Genomic DNA, 22,397 nt, shown 5'->3' with positions numbered 1-22,397 from the left:
CAAACACGACCACTCAATATTCTGCCGTTGGTCACTGGTTGCTAAATATTGTAATTTTTATTTGTTTTTACGATTTGTATGCATTTATTATGATAAACAGCGTCCTGTAAAATCTATACATTGGTGTTGGCCGAAAATATAAGCTTCCCCGACTGAAAAATTGTAAAGTTTTGAAAAAAAGGTACATTGTTGATATTGTAGGTCTCGCTACCAGTGAATGAACATTCTAGTCTCAGCTGTTGTCAAAACCAGTCTCGATCTCGTGTCCCTCCCTTTGTCGGCCGACAAAGATTGGAATTTGGCATGGTAGTGAAAGTACTTCACGACCACACCTTTCCTCAATGACGTAAATGCCGGGTGAGAGCACAAATATCCCTGATAGCTGGCCCGCTTGTGCTTCATAGCATGTTCGACCTCCGCAGGAATTCTGGCCTCTTGTTTTTTCCATTCATTGAGGTGAAATCTGAGCAACTAATGTTGCGCTCAGAAATTTCAACGAGGCTATTAGAATGTTTAGGGGGCTACTTTTGACCGTGACGAGGCCGGGCGAATGAAAAAGAAATTAGGAAAACTATGCATGTATAGGAAGCTGTTCTCATGGCTGTCATTTGGTTCAACCGAAATCAGTCAAATGTCTGAATTTGTTTTTGAAGAAAATTTTCTGATATACGTAAAAACTAAAGAAGTCTTCCCCAGTTCTTCTTTTTCTATGAAGAAACATTTTTAGAGTGTCTTTCCATTGTCTCAAAACATGGCTTCAAAACATAACGGGACAGAACTTTGGCCTTGAACTTGTGGTCGTCATGGTAATCGATGCATATGCCGGAAGAGTAGATGAGACCAAATCTCTCTCTCTCTCTCTCTCTCTCTCTCTCTCTCTCTCTCTCTCTCTCTCTCTCTCTCTCTCTCTCTCTCTCTCTCTCTCTCTCTCTCTCTCTCTCTCTCTCTCTCTCTCTCTCTAGCCCGCTGCATAGAATGTACTAATCTGAATAATCAACTCGTCAGACAGTAAAGCGGTTAATGATCTATCTCTGCATGCCGGTTTGAACAAAGTGGTTTTACACTCAAACAAGTTTTGGCTGGACAGAGAGACCATACCCCTGTCGTCCCTGACAACCACTGACATACATTGGAACCATAGGAAAAAGTCAACAATTGGATATTGAGACGCAGCGAAGAATAAAATGAGCGAGTTGATCTAACTGTATACACAATGGTAATAGCCGTATTGCTATACAATATCACTATTAGTAGTTTACCCAGAGATTGGGACACTCCCAGTTGATAAATTAACACAGGTAAACATGGCGGGAGGTTTCTCCCTTTGACGGAACGATAATATGGCGGTTTTATAAATGAAGTTGGTTGTACTACTTTTTGTCGAAGTAGGCAATTACATGAAATTGCTAGGCATAGAAGCTCAAGTCACATAATACCCTCGGTATGCTTGATGTCACCATTACCGCGCCGGTTTTCAAGTTGCGCGGGGACAGAGCACGACAACTTTGTTATCAAAGCGCGCGGAGGGAAAATAATTTTCAGAAAGTTGACGGACGTATGGCGCCAAAACAAAGTCACAAAATTAACCTATGGTGTAATTTTTAATCAAATTATTTTTCCATGAGTACTGTCAAAACTTGTAAAGGTGAGTTCGAAGTCGCCCCTTTGAACACAGTCACCTGTGTTCTAAAATTCCGCTCTGCGCCTATAGACTTGTGTACATATGCACACATGTCTAAGGGGCGCATAGGCGCAGAGCCGAATTTAGAACACAGGTGACTGTGCTTCGAAAATCTGGCAAAAACTTAGCAAAACAGCGATGTCCATCTTCTACGCTTTGGCTACATTTCGATTTGGGTCACGTCACACCGATCTGGACCGATGCCCACGGCGCCAATTCGCCGTAGACACAGCCAGTCAGAAAACTGACAAAGTGCGTCTTTCAGCGCCAACGGGCTTTTCTGAACTTTGGTCAGTTGTGTGGAACTAAGGCGGACGCAAAGGTCCTAACTAAAGCGCCCCTTGAACACGTACATCTACCCCCGAGGTTTTGGACTAACGACTCCAGGCATCCCTTGAACGGAATGAAAGGAAGCTATTCTTCCCGTGGTTTTATTTTGGGAGACTTGGTGATGGTAATTACCCTAGACTTCAAACTGTTGTCAGTAAAAGGTACTACTTATATACGTGATATGTGAGATAATAGTTTGATAAATTGTGTTGCTAAAAGTCATCGCCGATGGTGCGTCACAATTCAAGCAAATCTTTGTAGCTACGGAAAGATGCGATTTGAATATTTTGAACATTTTTGCGAAAAGTGAAATCACTCCCGCGCACTCCGTCGGAATCAAATCAGGTAGGCTAGCTTCTTGGGTAAAGGTTTCTGGGTGCAAAATTCTTGATAATTTTGCTGGACCGGGAAAACAGCCGCCCACTATGAAATCATAAACTGTTGTATTTTGGAAGTACTGCTAATTCTCTTGACGATTTTGTCTGAGTAAACAACGACCAAAGTATACGCACACGTAACCGTCGCTTTAAAGCCTCGCTCTGGATTTGACGGTTCATCAAGGCGAGAACAAATTAGCAGTCCGGGTCAGCTCCAAAATTGGAGACGCTATTCCATAATATTTTCCCCCTCTCATTAGCCAATCAGCGGCCAGCGCGCCATCAGTAAAAATTGTATTTCCTGGCAACCTCCACATGCGTCCTTCGATACGTACGCCATACTGTGTCGAACTCCCGCGCCGTGTTCTGTCATACTGTCGAACAGTTGTGTGGCCACTCTGTCAAAACACAATTTCAAATCGCGTACCAGTTTTATTCTGGCTAAGACAACCAAACCCCATATATCGCTGTGATTCCTAGACTCTGGTTGAAGTCCTGCGAAATATAAATCGTGTACCTACACAGATCGTTCAGAATACCCCATTTGTATCGGAGATGGCAGCGATACAAATTCTACCGTATGGGGAACAGTTGTGTGGCCACTCTGTCAACACATTTTCAAAATCGCGTACCATTTTTAGTCTGCGTTTGACAACTACAAAACAGGTATCGTTTTAAAGCTCTGACATTGCTCTTCTTCTTGCAAAATGTTATACGCGTACCTACACAAATAACCTTTATAACAGTATTTCTAATAGAGATGACGAACATCCACAAAATGATTCTCGGTACTTGAGCGAAATCGATAAACTGGGGTAGAAAAGAAATGAATCGTCAATATTTCGAATATTTGTTCACTAATCGGACTCCTTATTGGACATGACCTTCTGCAGAACACGTGGATTATGTTGACTGTCGAAATTCGTCGAAATTCACAAGACAGCTGTCTAGGGGCTTAATAAGCGGCCCAAAACTGCCGATCACACTTGGTGGGTAATTTGTGACCCAGCGTGACCTGTACTTTATTAATGATGTAATCTGGTCGATGATTGGCTGAATGCCGGAATACATTATCATAATGAGTCTCCAATTTTGGAGCTGACCCGGACTGATTAGAGCAAACTGGGATCACCACCACACACACACACACACACAATAGGTCAGACGTGGAAGAGTTATTGAAAGCATAAACAAAAACATGGGAAGAGACGTATTTGAGACCCACCTCAAGACAGACTGTTGATCGATACCGTTCTCAGAGGCCCAGTAAAGCAATTCGCTGTCACATAGCGGACAAACTACACCTATTGACAAATATTGACTCAACGAGATTTGTATTAGGGTTGTCCGTTGACACTGGGTGCTTCTTTACCTTCTGCCGTACGCCACTTAATAAATTTAGCTGGATTTCTTACGGTTAAGTGTTCATGAACGGTCACGCTATGTTGCCGAACCGGAGCAGAACCATTCAGCTCCGCGTAATCTATCGTTGCCTCGATGTCGAAGGTGTCTTAAACAACCTGACACGGGTTAGAATTCGAGGTGAAATAAATTGTCATCATTCCAGCCGGCGACATATTTTCGTCTCACAGTGGAACTCTTTATTTTTAAGACAACGCGTGGGCGACAGCTGCGTTTCAACATCGCGCCTTCTCGCACAACACCCGCACTTTGAAGAGTTTTGTTGATTTCTTTGAAATTGTTTTTTATCTCGTCGACTCGAATCATCTGACGAGTGAACGCCGAGTGAAACTTAGCGTTACCAAAGCACGATGGAATTTTCACATACTGGTGTGCCTCAGTGTTTTCACCGCCGTGTCTACCAACTATTACTCGACAAAGCCACGATCAATCAAATGTTCCCTTGAGGGTCGAAATCTAAACGGTAGCACGGTCTGGGCCAGGTGCTCTATTTTTTTCTTCCACGCGCCGAATCGTACTGATGCGCTAACTGCAATATATAACAAACCGATTCTTTGAACTTTACAAAACCAGGAACATTTCACAGAGTTTACTTATCTGAGTGAACACTTTTTAGAATCCAAGTTGTTTAATTAGTGGTCACTTATCAAACTGAAGTGGACAAGACCACCAAGGTCACATGAGGTCAAACCCCTTTCGTTGATTGATAATCTCACGTGTGTACCGAATGCCTCTTTTATTAGGGCTTCTGTTTTATTTGCAGAGCCGGTGGCGACGAGTGTGTTCCTCTGAAGCGGGACTGTCAAAATTTAAATCAAGTTCACGTTCGTTGGAATTTTCCCCTCGGGGTACTTCATAAATTCTTGACGAAGGACCTACCCCCCGTTTGCGAGGAAATGCCTTCGGAAATGAATTTTGGGTCCCGCTGTTCGCTAGTTCAAAGGTTGGGGTGTTGGGGAGCAAGCGTGGGTGTCGAATTAGTCGCTCACTGCGCACGGGTAGCGCGCACATCAGTGTCTTCTCAGGGAGAATGAAAAGGATACAAAGCATGAGAGCGGTTGGCGAATCACATACGACAGTTGGCGGTGACCGATTTTCTGATGACGTCACTATCTTTTAAATGAGTTCTTATAATTGTTTATATAGCCTTGTAATTGTTTCTCTATTGATTGGAAAAAAAAAACACGGCCCAGTTTCTGCGACCTCGATAAGATAAACGCATAAACAAGACGGTGTTACTGGTAAATGAATTACTGAGCTTGAACGTGTGTCAGATCTTGACGTTAAGGTAGTATGCGCCTCGAAAGTGAAAGACTTAAACTTTTGCTCAATCTTTCCTGAATGAAACGTTCGACCATTCTCTTACCAAAGCAAGAATAATAATCAGGGATCACCGTGCAAACTTGGTACTAGAGAGACAAATTACCTAAGATTTCCCGGTTTTTGAAATTCAAAATGGCCGCCATCCCTGTGTTAACTCTATGGGACAAAATACAATTTTCGATTTATGAAAAAAAAAAACTAAGATTGTGAAAACTTTTCTTTCAACAAGAGCTTTAAAACGAGTCCCAACAAGTGATAGATCAGGAGAGAATTGGCAAAATTTGAAAGCCTGGATATCTGTCCCTGAGGCGCATTCTATGCCGGGGTACATTTTAAGGGACAGGTCTCGAGGGTCAATGACAGTACAGTCTATCGAGAATACTGAGATCGAAGTGTGGTTTAGAGATTGAACTTAAATCTGAGCAAGACTATAAATTTGGAGAAGCTAAAAGCTTGACATGAAAATGAACAAACATGAAAATAGATCGATTGCAGTATTTTTTGCCATCATATGTTCACACAAATAAAGTTAACATTATGAGAAAACATCGTGCACGACAGCAATTCGTAAGTATGATTTTTGCGGACATGCGAACATTGTCAGGCAAAACATGCAAAATACACGGAATTTCTACAAGTAAATAAAATACCTTCAACGTTTGTTTAAAATTTGTCGAAAATTTGACTATAGTTGTTAAAATCTAATTATCCGTTCGTCGCTAATGATTGAAAAATAATCTGTAGTCACACTTTGGTAAACATTCTTACAGAGGTTGATTTTGATTTCAAACCAATTTATCGAAAAACGTGCAAAAATAAAACTAATGGGGATTTTAAATCTAAAAAGGTGAAGATTTGGAACTTCGAATAGTAGAGTGAGGATCGGGGATATGGGTTTCACAGATTGTACGTTACAAGGCACTGAGATATTAAATTTAACACACAGGCGATTAGGTCAATGAATCTGGGTCATTTAAACACAACATCACATATTGTTGAAGTCGAGAAGTGGAAGTTATTTGACACGCAACTTTTTATGTACATTTTGAAAGACAACAGTGTCTCCATAAAACTGTCCATTGTAACATTTGACCAGGTACGTGGGAGTACGTAAACAGGACCATAAATAACTGTTTAAGAGGTCGAAAGCGAACACTAAACTTGTTTTTAGATGCCGCTCCGGGATAAGTATCCCCGGAGTTGGAAGAAGTTTCTACGAATTTCCTACAAAACACGCGTTGACCGGTAAATGCCAGAACCGCAACGCTGCTCACCACAAAACGGAACGTGGTTCGTAGATTGAAATGAGAACGCTCTAATCAAATGAAAGTGGTTTCCGCCAAACATCAGCACTTGTGGTCGAAGTGGATTGAAATCATACTCCGCTTGTCAAACAAACATTTTGGCAATATCGAATAGTTGGTAACAGATCTTTCATATCCTGAAACGAATCCAACATTTAGAGTGATGTCAAACTACTGGTACACCGGAGTCATCGCGGTCATTCACCTCAGTATTGCTATGTACCAGTACTAGTAGTATTTTGGGATACTAGTGAATACTCTATTTTTCTTTGGAAACTCAGAAATGTCCTTGTTTTCCAAGAAGAATGTCACAAATCGTAAAGACAGGCCAAATTCAAAAAAAGACACCGATATTTTTTTTGGCTGGAAAGTGTTCAACTATGATAATTTGCACGACACCACAACTGCAAGTAGCAAGGGTATGTGCAATGTTCGGTACATTCCTTGCGGGTTGTAATGCATTGGCAAAAGCGATAAAAATGTAGGTTGTACATTAAATATTGTATGAATACGTCGTAAATATTGTGGCAATTTGATTCCCTGATACCAAAATTTGCACTGTGACTCCGATTTCGATTTTTGATTTTGAAAGAGATCGGTTGAAAGTTTGCTTTTCGAGACACGAACTACCTTAAACCTGCATCGCACCAAACAGTGCGCAGATGCATTGTCTCTTCTCAAGTAGCGTGGCAGTGGGAAACTGCTCTCAGTTTGAAGATTACCAGTCCCTGTTGTTTACTAGTAGGCCTCAATCGCTTGTTTAACTCCGTCCGGTGCACGATGTCACCGTAGAGTTTTTCCCGATAACGGCCTTTAATTACGTAGAATGATGGTCAGATACAAAAGAGAGGCCGTCATCACCTGGCTGGGGCGGCACCCACTCAGATTACCTCAAAAGCAAACAGGTGGAACCATCTTCGAGATAAGGATTAAAAAGAAACCGCAAATAATTAAGAGAGTAATTGACCCTTGATAACAAATTGACCCTATGCTGTTAATGATGATAATGACCACTTTATAAAACAAACAAAGGGAAGACTTTATCATGTTACTTGTAACGAACGATAGGGAAGTGGAAGCTGTCGACGACAACAAATTTTTGGGCGGGAAAAACAATATTCACTGTATGTTCACCACACTTGTGTTGTTTTCATCTGCGAACATTGATCGATGTGATTATATTTACTTTATTTTCACCTCAGCTGCTAACTGCTAACAGTGAATAAAACCGACCATGCCGTGTTTGTTGGTGTTTGTAAGTTGATACAGGTGCGATTATTGATCGAAATAACTGTACATATACTTAAACCGGAAATCATCAATCGATCGTCGAGGAATAGCACAAAGAACGGTACATCAAAACTGCATCCTGGGTACATACTCACCAAGTATTTTCAGTACACTGCTGTGTGTTGCCGGTAGGTTTGAGTTGCAGATGTTAACAATGGATGTAAAACATAGCATAACAGCCGACCTGAATGTCCATAACTACTACATGTTGCCTTTTAACAACATCGAATTAAGCTTATCCGTCGCTCTCTGTCACTTCTCAGAACAGCGTAATTTACCAAACGACAAACAAAAACTTTGACGTCACAAATTCCCACAGAAAAGCACTTTAGGTCAATGACTTTCCCGCTGAACCAATTCCAAGTACGAAAGTTTATGTCTCAACAAACAGTTTACTGGGCGTTCTTGTTGTCACGTGCTCTCGTAAAATCCCATTCACGGGCATTGATCGGATACAGCGAGACCTGGGGATGACGTCAACCTATTTTAACCTGAATTCAACTGTAGCCCGTAAGCGGCGACCGGTGTGTCATGTGACGCACGTAAACAAGTGCACAGTGTGATCGGATTTTGAACCGTTATCGAAAATCAAACACTGGCTTACTGACAAAATTTCACGGAATTCAAAATAACTGCCCACTGCCTTCTAGTACGTGGTCGAAAATACGTACAGTGCAGAACAATGCCTGTAACATATCGCTAAATTTTTCCTTGGGTTGTACGCTAGCGTGTCGAGAGCGTGAAATATTAATTTTTGACGGTCATGACAGCTGCATTAAAGCTGCGCTTTGCTATAAGATTCCCAGGCTGAAATAAGCTGTAAATCGATAAAATTATGCATTATGAATTCTAGCTTACTGATTCCACAAATAGTTCACAATTTCGTGTACGGCTACAACAATTTCCTCCTGTACTTGTAAACATTGCACCATGGGTTATTACGTTCCGACGATGCGCTTGCACACAAAACTTTGCGCGCCAATACTTGCCCCACTGCCGGGCAACGCCAATGCCGGGCCAAATGGCAAATAGCAGTGACATAGTGCAGCGATAACTCAAGTGAACGACAGTAAATACATGATCACGGCCTTTGTCATGAAGTCATTCAGTAACATAATATATATACTCCAATATCAGTGCCAATCGCCGAGTAGCTATAGCAATATTTTGGTGGCTTGGCTGGTATTTGACCGTATAGTATATCATGAAAAAAAAAATCATTGGTGGATTTTCCTTCAACATATTTATCAGATTCCTCCTATAACATGTTTATAATGTGAACAAAGAATGTATGGAAGATTTGAAAGATCTTTTCTGTTCATGACGATGATAAATGGTGTTTCATCTCACATTTTGGAACTTTTTTGCTGGTAAGTTTAGACAGCGATATACAAAACACGTCAATCATTATTGCCAGAAAGCTACGTTTTAAAGTATCTCGTTCTATCTTTCCATTGAAATCTGTACTTTTATTTAATAACACAACTAGAAATGGTAGCAGATATTTGAGCCTCAAGGGAACCATTTTATCACAAAATGCACCTGTAATGGACGAAGGCTTACGTGATTAGAAGAATGAATGCTGGAGGTAGGTTGGTGTCAATAGGGCGTCAAACGCGTCGCTTACGTACCACGCCCAGTTCAAAGATACACAGTATCAGGCGTTCTGCGACCGATTTGTCCGTTTATATGTCATGAAATGTAACCATAGAGATGGACTATTCGTACATTGGAGGGAATGGTCAATACGTTGAAACATAGGACGATGAACGATAGATTAAAATTACATCCTCTGAGTTTGGAAAGAATTTACATGAACAGAAAGTTAACGGTATGTGACAATATTTTCTCATAACAAATTTTGGTAGGCAGAACAAATAACGCGTATGACGTCACGCTTACCCCAAAAGGTTTAGTTGTCTATCCCGTAGCACGTTTCGACCTCACTGTGTCAAGCGAGAGGGAAGCGCACGAACGAATTTTTTTTAATTTGATTTTTACAACAAAATTTCTTATCTCGGTGATGTGTACCTCGACAAAGAGAACGTGTGGTCAAAATCTACAGCCTTAGCAGTGTTTGGTGAGAGAACAAGTATATTCATTGTTTGTGGAGAGCTGCGAGCCAAGGCTCGATAGTTTGGGGGCATCGGGTGAACCCTGTTTATCCTAAAACTATTCAACCAATAGGGAAATTAAAAAATCAAATCCTAAAAATATTCGAGGAAACAGGAAGTTTTCAAAACTCTTTAAAATATCATTAAGATGGACTTACATGAATATTATTTGAAAGATTGGTGATACTGTTTATTTGGAACGTTATGTGGTTAGAATTTACTCTGTAACACCTTACAAAAGTAGGTCGATTTTTATGTCAAGGTGCAATTCACAGAATAAATTGTAAAAGCGACAAAAATGTGAGAATTAATATCAAATTCAGACTTTCTTCCTCAGTGTTTACATCTGTACTTGTTGTTTCAATTATGAGTAAACGTTTTGACAGCAGATTGCAGCTGTGTACAAGGGGTTTTTATCCATCCCTTTCTGAACACGTTTGAAAATTCAAGCCAGCACGTCCGCACTCAAGGAGTGTGTCGACTCCATCGTTGAATTAATAGGCTGCGATTGCATCCTAATACGGGATTAGCAGGTTTTTTGATACCCTGCCCACTTGTGACACAGAAAAAAACCAACAACACTTAAAGTGTGTGGAGAAATCTCCGGACTTAGAAGGGCTTATATTGACATATGAGCCCATAGCGGGCACTCAAATAGTTTGAAAACAGGGATGTTTCATTATAAACAACAGACGGGATATTCATCAATCTCTCTCAGTCAAATGTAATCAAATATAACAACATTAAACACACATAGGTCTCCCAGTATTACGGATCGGTATTTGACCCGCACCTTCCAGGGATACGCAATGAATATTTTTTGCCCTTTTTGTTTTCACTGCAACTTACTTTGTCGACGGTGTAAGCTAATCCTTTGGGTCAATAATCATGTTGATTTTTAAACAAAAACACTTTCTTGGGGCACATTCCTCTTCGCGGGATAAGAAGTCACACAGACTGTTTTTAAGAGGAAAGTTATATTAAAAAATACCGTGAATCGAAAGTTTAGAGGTGTTTTATGTCTCTAGGGTGATTTTGAATTTCAACTTTTCGGTTTGGACGTTGATGTATGTGAGTTTCGCCCTTGTACCATATTCGCGCACCTTCACGGTCGGTCTGTTTAGAAAATGGGGACTGCTGTAAGCAAAGTTACGCTTGGCCAACCGTGCACATATACATAACTTGTCTTAATCCGACTAAAGAATTGTCAGAGTTTAGCATGTGAAAGCGGACGGTATCACATAGTGGTATTTCGACTGCCCCGGGAGTCAAAAGGGCAGGCGACGTTCTGGCCCCGCACGGTGAGCTTTCAAACGCCGCACGTATCGGGGTGAACGGGGGACGTCGTGTTTGCAGACTCGCCCTAAATATGAGTAATAACGGACAATACAAGTGCTCGCCAACAAAGAACTCAGCGAGCCGCTGGGTGGAAAAAACACCGATATAATCACACAGGCTCATTTTCTTCGTCTAGTTTCCAGAGGTGTTCATATTCACAGTCGTTTTGTGTTACCCTATACTGGGATGTAAAACGAGCGGGTCGCTGATTACATTGTCGCAGCCCGTGAAGTCGGGTAACAAAGTGCACCGAGAAAGAAAGAAAGGGCAAAAGAGAGAGAAATCCCATAAACACATGAACAGAGTCAACCGACACTCCTGCCAATACCGGCGAACAATGCACGACAACGTCACACAAGACAGAAGGCCCCGGCGATTGGTTTTGTCAACTCGCCGCCGAGGTTATGACGCAAGTCCCGCTGCCACTGAATTTTGGCAGTGCCATGCTCCTGCATACAGCTGAGTATTTTCGAAGATTTCCAATCGGCTCTCGCCTTCCCAAAATGAGTAACCAAAATATAACAATGCGACGTATTTGTTGCTGTAATTTAGTTGAGAAAATATTTTAAGTTCTCAGTATCAGTGAAGCGAATATTTTTTTAGTTAAAACTACCGAATAACTGGTAACCAACCATAACGACAATGTTTGTACAACCCGAAGTACAGTAGTGTGCTGTCGAGAGTAAAATTTAACAGCATTTGCCTAATACACGTAGCTCAATTATTATTTTGTGAACAGATGTATACAGTATGTATGGGACACCGATCCGGACGCTTTAAAACTCCACCATGTAGCTGTACTGTAATGACCACACGTTCAAGTGTAATATTAGGTTTTCCAAAGCTAAAACTGGTCTGAAAAACAAACAATTCTCACATCATTATTCCTCCCACGCATTTCAATGTATATAGAGATCTGACATCAAAAATCGATACAATAGGACGGAACAAAGTTTTGGCCCAACATGAAATGGTTGTGCAAAGAACTTCAGAACGCCGGTTATATTATACGTACGCGCCGAAAGGCCTCTGTTGGCCTTACAGCGTGCGTGTACATTTAGAGTGAAACGCGCCTCGGGGACAGATATTCGGACTCTCAAATTTCTGCAATTCTTTTCTGATCTACGAATTGTTGGGATTCATTTTAATTAACTCTCTTGGAAAAACAAAAACATTAGCCGTCTAAGCTTAGTTTTTTCGAAAATCGAACATTTTGATTTTTCCCTTTGGAGTTCCTCACAGGCCTGGATGGCGGCCATTTTGAATGTCAAATACCGGTAAATGTCAGTTAATTTATTTCTGTGGTACCAAACTTTGCACAGTGACCCCTGATTTTTATTCTCGATTTGGTAAGAGTATGGTTGAAGAAAGTTTGAGTAAAAGTTTAAATCTTACACTTTCGAGGCGTATCCTACCTTAAACCGGCCAGACAACTCGCCCATAACTGAAAGGAATGACCCTGATTGTAATATGAACACAGGCTAATTGGCAATAAAACACAGCAACAAATTGAAAGAAATTCAAGCCAAAAATCCAAACCATAGGAATGAGTCTTTAAAACAACATCAAACTTCTGAGAACAAACTTCTAGTTCCTCTGGTGTACAGGGAAACGCGGATATGTAAGATCTTTGCCAATGACGTTGTTGTGAACAACGTTGAAGTGGAAATTTCCCGTTGACGCAAGTACTGTGCGTCGCTGACAGTTTTCAGTAAAAGAAAACAGTTTGGATAGTGGTAGTTGTTGTTGAGTAAATTCGCCATTTACGACCCTATAAAGGTGGAAAAGAGAGTATACATACCTTAACAGGTAGCTATTCTCATGAACAAAGGCTAGTCCAAGGAGCGAATACTTCAAGTTAACTGTGGCGGGTTTTTTCACGAACTGATATTAAGTCGTTGGTTTCTAATTACTCATGAAACTTTTTGGACTCACTGAGCTGACTGGATCGGGCGAATAGCCGCACACGTGAGGGTTATTCAGACGCCGGCTTGAGGTAACTGTTGTCCCGTATGCAAGTACGCACTGTGTGTAAATGTTGCGGTTAGTGTACCGCAAATTTGATGACGACTTGAAACTGGCGCAATCGGTAGGCTGTAAATCACTTTTTCTCCAACAGAGGCACGTCAGAGCACCATCCGTGACATTTCGGCACCACAGTTGAAAACTTCCTGCGTGCATGTGTCACGCGCACCGCCGACTAGAACGCCCAACACAACCCACCCCTACTTTATAGGACATATATGGTCCAGTTGTCATAGCGACGGAAATATGGCGCAATTTACCTGTTCTAGTAGGCATGAATGACTGTATTCTTTCTCGTTAGAGCAATTAAAGTGGAATAGTCGTTTTGCTCAGAAACCAGAGGCACTGGAAACGATGTCGGCGTTACAGATGAGAAAGAGGTGCTCCCGCGGCCAACAGGTACAACGCCGGCAACTGCGCAGCCTGTATGTCCACGGCGTTGATCCCATACCGGGGACTCGAGTTACTTGCCGCTCTTCATACAACGTCGAACGCGCCTGTGTCGGTTCGAAGTCGAAATCCGAGACCTAAAATATCTCCCCTCTGACCCCAATAACTGTACCTACCCTAATCGATACTAATCTACGACAAGATCTTGTCAGCGACCTCCCCATTGTTTCACAGCGAATCGATATACGCAAAATAGAGCAAAGTGAACGAATTCATTCCTATGGTCCTACATCATGTTTCCCCTCATGCTCGTTGCACGCCCATGACCCCCAGCTCTGGACGGTTTGCGGAATTCACACCGAGGCGCGCTTTTAACGTGTACCAAGTATGTTTATCTTAACAGTTGACAAAACGCGTATGAATCGGTTGCTCGCTAAAAATCCCAGGCAGAATTTACGTCACAGCATACCAGAAATTTTACGGATGCTGTTTATTTTCGCACAGCCTTGCCAATTTGATCTTTAACACGAACAGTGGTAGGGTGTTTTACCTTTGAACATTTAGCGTAAAAAATGTTAACTTTGAAGAACGAATGTAATACCTGAGAATTATGATATAATTTTGATTTATACTTATGCAAAAAGACGTAGCTAACAGCCGTTTGAACACACATTATAGCCGCAAAACTGATATAAGCTTATATTGAATTCCTTCAAAGCAGGGTACAGTAAACGGATAACGGATGTGGGTTGGAAAAAAATTAGCTGGATAACTGACATCCGGGTACCGCAGATCAATAAACCTCCACATCGAATGGTGTCCAACTACGGAAGCATGCAAATATTACAAATGTCTTTCTGTGTGTGATTAACACAAATACATACGTCCGTCATGTAAAACGGTTTGTATATTGATTCGTGATTCGCATGGGTTGGAAAAATGCCACGCTTCCTTACTCAGCTCGCGTTCAGAATTATCAACAAGTGAATTTGTTTTGTTTTCAGGTGAATGGCAAACTCGGCCAGGCCACAACACAGCAACCAGGATGTTTGCTTGACCGAGATTTAACACCTGTACGCATGTATCAGTCAATTTAACTTCAGTATTTCCCTCCAAACGGCGAGGAGATGCCTTGCAACTCATCAAATCGTAGGCTTTCAAAACTGAATATCCACCGCGATGGGTATCAAAAGCAAACTCCGTATGGCTCAACGGTATTTGCCTTTCCAGTTGAAATGCACGTGGTACCACAATTTAAGGAGAGACACAAGGTAGTTATTCTGCATGTTGTCTCTTACAATCTGAAATATTTGTCACGTAATAAGAGAAACCACCTCTCGCCAATCGAGAAATTAGCAAAACCTTGCCAATAACAAGATTTTAAATCGTGTGTGTCACGTGTTATTGTTCAAGGTATTCTCGTTAGACACGTCATACCTTCAATCTTTTTGATCAAGAAAGATATATATGTATCATAGGATAGCACATGGGTACGGACACTTCAAATTCTTCATATTCTTGGCGGGAACCACATTTCGACCAGGAGTATGCCTGATGGAACTGTACTAGTACAGTGTCGTGCTCAACTTTTTTCTCTGCCGTTGCTCAATATCGCAGGCACTTTTTCCTTTGCCGGGGTTATGACCTGCTATGCAGTTCCGAGCGATTTATTTTGTAATGATTCGCCAAAAGGGTTGTTTCTGGTCAGTGACTCCTGGCAAGATATCCATCGTCTTGCCATTATCATCTGAAAGCGCCAACCTCAGTAAGAGATGCGAAGTTGAGAACCCTTTCTTGAGAAGTTGACCTTGAAAATGCCAGGCGGTCTCAAATTATATCACGCTGACCATTGCACAAGTATATCGCGACGTGAAACTCGTCGGTACGGCCACGCCGTATAACGACAACTGGACATTTCGTTAAGTTCTCCTCCGAGTCGGGAACTTTCTCTTCTGTATTGATTTATCATGAAACTTGTAACTTTAACTTAGAATGGCGACTTATTATAACCGAGGGTTGTTTTTTATTCAAAATGTCTAATATAATAGTCCATTGCTAATCAATCTAGCTATCCGGTTCCCCAAAGTGATGTCTTAGTGGCGACGAGTGAGCCTTCTCCGATGAGAAAATCAAAACACTATAATCTGAGGTATTTTTTCATTAACCGGTTCAGGTAAACAAATTAAGAAAGCCCGCATACTTCCAGAATTGTTACCATTCCTGCGAAAGACGTTGCTTTTCATCGGCTTCTCCCTCCTATCCTCCCCAAACGGATACCCAAGAACAGCGGATTTGTCTTCAGATACGCTTATACAACGGCAGTATTGCTGTTTGATTGACGGCTGCTGTGTATGGAGGTCACGGGACTCATAGTGCCGTTTTGCCTGTTTACGTTTCCAACGCCAACTTCAAGGTGACTGGAAAAATGGATGCTTCGGAGAAATGTAGACTTTTCAAACGGTGGTTTTGTTGGGAGGCAAAGTTACCTACTCAATTTTCGGCCGCGTTAGCGCTCAATCAGCATATCAATCGATATGGCCTATAGAGGGCGTTTGTTCGTGTCCATTCGAGCGGACATCGTTTAGCTTTGCCAAGGCGCAAGGCACTTTTGTTATCCAGTCTCACAAGGTTCCAGTTAAGCCGTCATATTGGAGTAAAAGCGTTGGCAGTACGCGAAGAATTTCATCGACCTCGCTAAAGGATTTATTTTCTCCTCATTAAGGGTGCGTTTTCCCGCCGATTCAATTCAGCTCAAATTCAACTTTTCAATTGCTGTTCCAATCAGACAAAGTGATGATGAACAAGTTAACGTTCATTAGCCTTCCAAATTAGCAGTGGTTTTTTGAAAAGTTTTACGAGCAACCTTGTTAACGGGCAGACAAAAACCCTGTCACGTAGCGAGAAAATTTGACAGATTCTTCGCTCCATTAACCCCGAAGTCACCATGACCGCCATCGTTGTGGAAACCTAAGCGCGTCGGAACATCGATCATCGATGAATGCACGACAGACATGCTGGGCGTCATGGGCGCTACGTCCTAGATCTGCACACGCTGACGGCGGTCAAATTAGCGTAGAACAGTTTGTCTGATTGTCTCTGCGATCAAGAAATTGAAGTACTGCAAATCAGCCATCGTGTTTGTCCAATAGTCCTTCATATGACCACGGTCCCTCCACAAATTTTGTGGAGGGACCGTGATATGACACTTGTCTTACCAGTCTTGAACTTTCTGCACCTAACTACTTATGTTATACCTGTGTATATCTTATCATAGTCTACATCACAGAGGGCCTATTGTACAAAACGACCCTGCGATGCGACAAAACAGTTGTCTTTACGCGGCTATGCGCTAACGTACTATTCTCAGCCTACGGCGTTGTTTTGAAAGTTTGAGTTGTTCTCTACACAAATACCCCGCCTACTTTTTTCTAACGTTGCGATTTGTTTAACTTGTTCTCAAATTTTCCCCTGACTCTACTTGCAAGTGGAGGTCCGGATTTTCACCATTCCCCTTTGGTGAGATTCCGTTGTTGCCTGTGACCTTGATAGTTTCGCTTTTACTATCGAAAAGTTTTTGTCAGAACTTGACGGGTGAAAATCCTTGTTAAATACTGACCAGATCAGAACCACTTCACCAACACTCTTCCATTGTTATCAATGCCTTACCATGGCGCGATATAACGCGCGAACAAGACCGCAAACCGCAAGGACGAAAACAAAACTCCCCCAAGCGTCATTTATGACAAGAGAGTTTACTATCCTTTGTGCGCGCTGATTGTGTGTGAAGTTTACCCGCTTATTCCGAGCAAATGACTTCTGCGTCCGGACCGGTCTCAAGCCAGCCGTTCAGAATTCTCCCTGGAAACCGAGAAACGTTGGTGTTTTGATACGATGTCCCTGAGGCGCCATTTCCCCCTATAATGGACCACATTTTCCACTTAAGAGTCACCTGACCGTTACATCAACACGAGAGCTGATAATATCTCCAGTAAACAGTATTCACTTTGCTAAATTTGTTTTCCTAGTACCTTGTGAAATTCGCAAAAGCGTGCGCGTACATCTGCGTCACGGTAGCACAGCTTCAGAACGCTGTAACAAAATCGCCATTGCCATGCCAGCCACTGTGCTACCCGTTGGTCAGTCAACTTAACTTTGTCCGTGGTCACTCCACAAAACACGGTGCAGGAGCCCCGGTCAAACTATGGTAGAGCGGCCTGGTCTTTTGAAAAATTGGAAGTCGATTTGGGAAACAGAAATTTTACAAGGGTAAACTTACCACCTTTAACAGCGAAAACTTATGCATTCCCCCGGACTTCGAACAAAATCATCGAACACATATTGGGCAAAAAAAGCTATCGCTGGACCAAAGCCTGTTGTGTAGCTGATCGATTGTCTATAGCCATTCACACCCCCTCCTTGCACCAACCATTGTCTAAGTTAATTGAACGTTCACACCACATTAATTCATGAAATGGGAGTTTTCCTACTTACTGAGAAATTCACGCGCCTTTTCATTAACTGCAGCCGCCGACGGCGAGAGAGCCACCATGCTCCGGGTGCACCTGTTAACGTCTCGAGGGAAATTGATTTTGATGCGAGACGAAGAGGCGACTTCCACGACGCTTTGATTCCTAGTCCACGGGTAACCCTGGATGAATGAAGTAGAGCTCTCAGACAGAGCTTGCCGTGTCACGATAAGATAGCCAGTGAACAAAGAGGGAAAACTCACTGAAAGGCTACCACTGTCACAAATGACAATGCAACGCTGTCAATTATTCGAGTACGCTGGGTCATAGGTCAAGACAAGAACCACTGCTCTGACAGCGGAGTGTAAACAACCTTTCCATGTTTGAGTAAATGGAGTGAAATGAAAATATCCCCCGAAGGACCATTAGACAATTTCGAATTTGACCTTGAAGAATTTTGGAAAAAACACCAATGTGACAGGTAATCCAGAGCATTAACCTCCAACGAACTTTTTTTTTCAAAAACTGAGCACTTATTTTGACGCCCCGAGAGTTAACTTACAAATGAGGGCGTTTGGGCTAATTGAAAGTGCCTTAGTTAAAAACAGGAAGTGCCTGGAAGAGCCTGGATCTATATTGTATATTATTGAGGAAGTTCTTTTTGGCCTAAATACAAAGTGACGTCATCTTCCAGGGCAAACGTGTTGGAGTTGTGTTTCGAAATTAACGACCGTGTGTTTTCTTGCAGAATTCCGGCAGCTAGGGCGCGAACGACCGCTTATGTAAATTGTGTGGCATACTAGAGCGGGGGAAAAGAACATCGCGTCACATAAGTTTAACAGATCATTGACCAGGCTTGTCTCATCATCGACCAAACAACGGGGAAAAACAGCATTATGTGTAAGGAAGAGGATGGCACTCGATTAACAAAGGATGAAAAGCAAAATGCGCAACCGATAAAAAAATGGTGAATTGAATGGAGCCTATGCACGTCAGAACGCAGACGTTTTTTGTTGTTTTTACTATCCATTCGTGATTCGGTCTTCAAATGTCCCTTTTTTTCCCAACAATAAGCAGATTCCAGTCACCAGATATCAGAATGAACGGGCTAATCTGCTCTATCTAGCTCGACCTTCACGGGACAGGTGACAACCGCCATTGTTGCGGCATCAACCGTGTGACGTTTAGGAGTCTCTCGGACACGCCACTTGTCATCGTCTGCTTTGTTTGTGGTTTTCACGTAGGGATGTGAAATTGTTGCCGATGACACGATGCCCGGAAAAGCCATCAACAGAATGATACCTAAAGTTATACACCCCGTCGGTTTAAAACCCATTACAGCTGAATTCCAGACAAAAACAAATGTCAAGCATTCTTTTTTTTTTAAAGTGCGACCTCTGCAATGAAAAATGATGAATGACCAGCGCTACCTTGATTATTGTAAACAAGTCGATGCCTGCTTTTGCAAAGAAAAATTAACATTTTAATGAACTTTTCAGAGTCGATTTTCAATCAAATTTAAAGTGTGGGAGTTTATTCATTCAAGTCGGACGGTTCATTAGTAAGGTAGGTGGTCAAAGTAACGCTAAAAGGTTGCAAAAGTGGTAAAATCATAAAACAACTTCCAATGCAAATTTTATGAAAGCAGTATGTCTGAATTCTCTCGTTCACTTCGTATACAACATTATGGAGCAGCTCCTCTGTCAACAATCAGGCTAGAATTGGTAGCAACGCAATAAAGTTTCAAAATTTTCAGGACAGAAACAACATCCACACCACACAGCATTCGGTTGGTTGTATGAGGTAGACAGGTGTTGAAACAAAAATGGCGCCATAACTCCGCCAGAAAGTTCGAATGAACGACATTTTTTGCGGGCTTTGAAATTCGACCAAACCTTTGTTTCAAGCAGCATTGTATGTAGTAAGGCATGGCCAACACGCACTGCCACGTTCTCTAACCCACTAACAGTTGGTTTGGTTTGGTTGAGATCTATCTGCGTAAAGAACCAGACCCTTCTGGTTCAACAGATTTCAATTTCATTGTCTGTAAGGTGGCCATGCGAAAGATAGTCACCGTCCTGCACTTCACCTCTACTTAGCGTGTTCAATAAACAGGAAAGTTTCGTTCCTCATTATTTACGCAACCATCGATTCAATGCAAAGCTTATACTTCCTTATTTAATGCATAACCCCCAAAATTTAATGAACTCCAAGTAGCAATTTTCTGTGGAGCTGCTTTCGATCAAACTCACATCTGCTTTTGAAACTTTTTATAGTTTAAAAGTAGTGCAGTTCACGCCTCGAATTTGAAAGACTTAAACTTTTGCCCAAACTTTCCTCAAGAAAATTTTGAATAATTCCTTTCGAAATCAAGAATAAAAAATAAAGGATCACTGCGAAAATGTGGTACTAGAGAACTTGAACAAATTACCCAATATTTACCAACACTTGAACTTGAAGTCTGAAAATGGCCGCCATCCCTGCTCCCACAAGTGGTAGACAAAAAACGTATGGTAAAAGTTATAGAGTACAAATATCTGTCCCCGAAGCGCTTTCTACTTTAACACTCGAATGAGATCAGAGACAGTAGCACCCTCCCTCTACTGTCTATTGGTTGATAAAGATTAGCAGGATGTAAACAATCAGAATAGAGGTGTTCTAAAGCCATCGCCGAAATATCTAGGATGGAAATTTCTGAGACGAGCCATTTATTTAGCTGGTGCAGGTTTACATATGTTTTTTGTAAAATGAGAAATTTTAGAAACTCGTCCGTTTAGATTCTATAGTTCGGCAAGCTTAGTGACGAATGTTACACCTGCCCTTCCTCTTGAACACTTTTCGACTCCAAACTCGTTTAGCAGAATTACTGTGTACGATAACTGATGTTTTTGGCCTTGCAGCAAAAAACTAAACTTCCACGGTCGCACTTGACGCAATAAATCATTTCATATGTGCCACATACATATGTTGACGAGAAGGACGTACGCGTTGCGCACTAACTGTTCAAATTGTCTCCGGCTCAGCAGCCAATCGCCGTCCATCAGACGATCAATCACTGCTGTATTGTCTGTGGAGGGTAACTGTTAACGCTATGCAAACACTTTTCGACACCCAAGTCACCCCTGCTACCGTCTGAGTGATTGACACATTATCCTCAAGGTAGATTAGATAAAATTAGATTAGATTGGATTACACTAAGCTTCCAACAACTGATAATGCCCTGTGTATTTTGTCTGTCTATTATTTGAACAGAAGCGGTGAAATTTACGCGCCACAGTTGCAACAATGCTATTAAAATTTATTGTTCCGGACAGAGGAGTCACCTAAAGTTGTCTGCAAACCACGGGAAGGGAAGTTCGCGATCATCCATAGCTGAGCAAATATTTATCCTGATACTTTCAAAGCGACTTCACTTTTCATCTTTTGACGAGTGCTTTTTGTTTATTTGATATCGTGTTCCCCATCCACAGTTGGCATAGTGGCACGATTTGATCACTGGGTCCAGGGCGTGACTATTGTGTTATGACGATTGTCAGGTCTGATATCACGACATCCTTCTTTGAAACGTGGCAAGTTTGCGACCTTTTGACCCTCGAACAACCTTGTAAGACAGGCTTTAAGTAAATCAACTCATATAATCGTACCTTCTCGAATAATCCTGGTATTAAAAACGAATCACGTGTCTTCGGTGGTGTTGCAGCGCCAGGCGCCATGGAAAACATCTGTTGCATGTTTTTCTTAAAAACCTCGAGGCTGCATAGCAAGATCCATGGAATTTCTTGTTTTGTCAGGAAGAACAGTCCTTTAGCCCACACAAAATTTCCATCGCTTTCCTCCTTATTCAGTTTGGTTTATATTTATACCGGACACTTAACTGCATTACTACCTAAATCAAAAGCTCTTCCACGGAACATGACTGGCCTATCTATCCGTGAGGCCTTAGCATCTGCCGCAGACATGTATTAACAAGATTGTAATAACTAAGTCAGCCCAGTCATCAAACGGTTGGCCTTATTCTATCTTTTGAAAGTTACTGCCGCACAGTCAAAGAAACCAATTGCAAGGTGTTACCATAAGATGCACTTTTTCTAAAGACGTATTATCTGTTATATCCGAAGCCTATAAATTGGGCTGTCTGTAACGTGTGATTTTGTCGAGTAATCATGCCATTGTCGTGGTGCGGCATTAAAATGCGACAGAAGTCGGTCCCTCTTGAGGAGGAGACTATGTTGCCTTGAACGTGTTGACGCAAATATTGGCACCAAGTCTTCAAAGATAGAGTGTTAATTTGTGGCTGTATAAAAGTTGCAGACGGACAGGACACACAGACAGATAGC

At 41.8% G+C, this 22,397-nt stretch overlaps 1 protein-coding gene across 8 annotated transcripts in view; it reads right to left on the bottom strand.

The window, feature by feature from the left end:
* The window catches only part of LOC139133208 (ras association domain-containing protein 10-like), a 46,958-nt gene that overhangs the window by 12,454 nt on the left and 12,107 nt on the right, over positions 1-22,397 (bottom strand). The window contains exon 1 of one of the 8 annotated variants that reach the window (XM_070699673.1): positions 18,086-18,340. The exons of 3 other annotated variants lie outside the window; for them this stretch is intronic. The gene's annotated coding sequence lies outside the window, so the exon portion shown is untranslated. Of the gene's footprint in view, positions 1-7,822; positions 8,117-12,980; positions 13,993-17,870; positions 17,986-18,085; positions 18,341-22,397 lie in introns of those variants that run through there. 4 more of the 8 variants (XM_070699709.1, XM_070699691.1, XM_070699735.1 and 1 more) reach the window with 4 other exon arrangements.

Source organism: Ptychodera flava, chromosome 1 (assembly GCF_041260155.1).
Source record: "Ptychodera flava strain L36383 chromosome 1, AS_Pfla_20210202, whole genome shotgun sequence".
NCBI classification, from domain to species: domain Eukaryota; kingdom Metazoa; phylum Hemichordata; class Enteropneusta; family Ptychoderidae; genus Ptychodera; species Ptychodera flava.
Note: the sequence above shows the minus strand (reverse complement) of the source record. Positions and strands in the feature narration are given on the sequence as shown.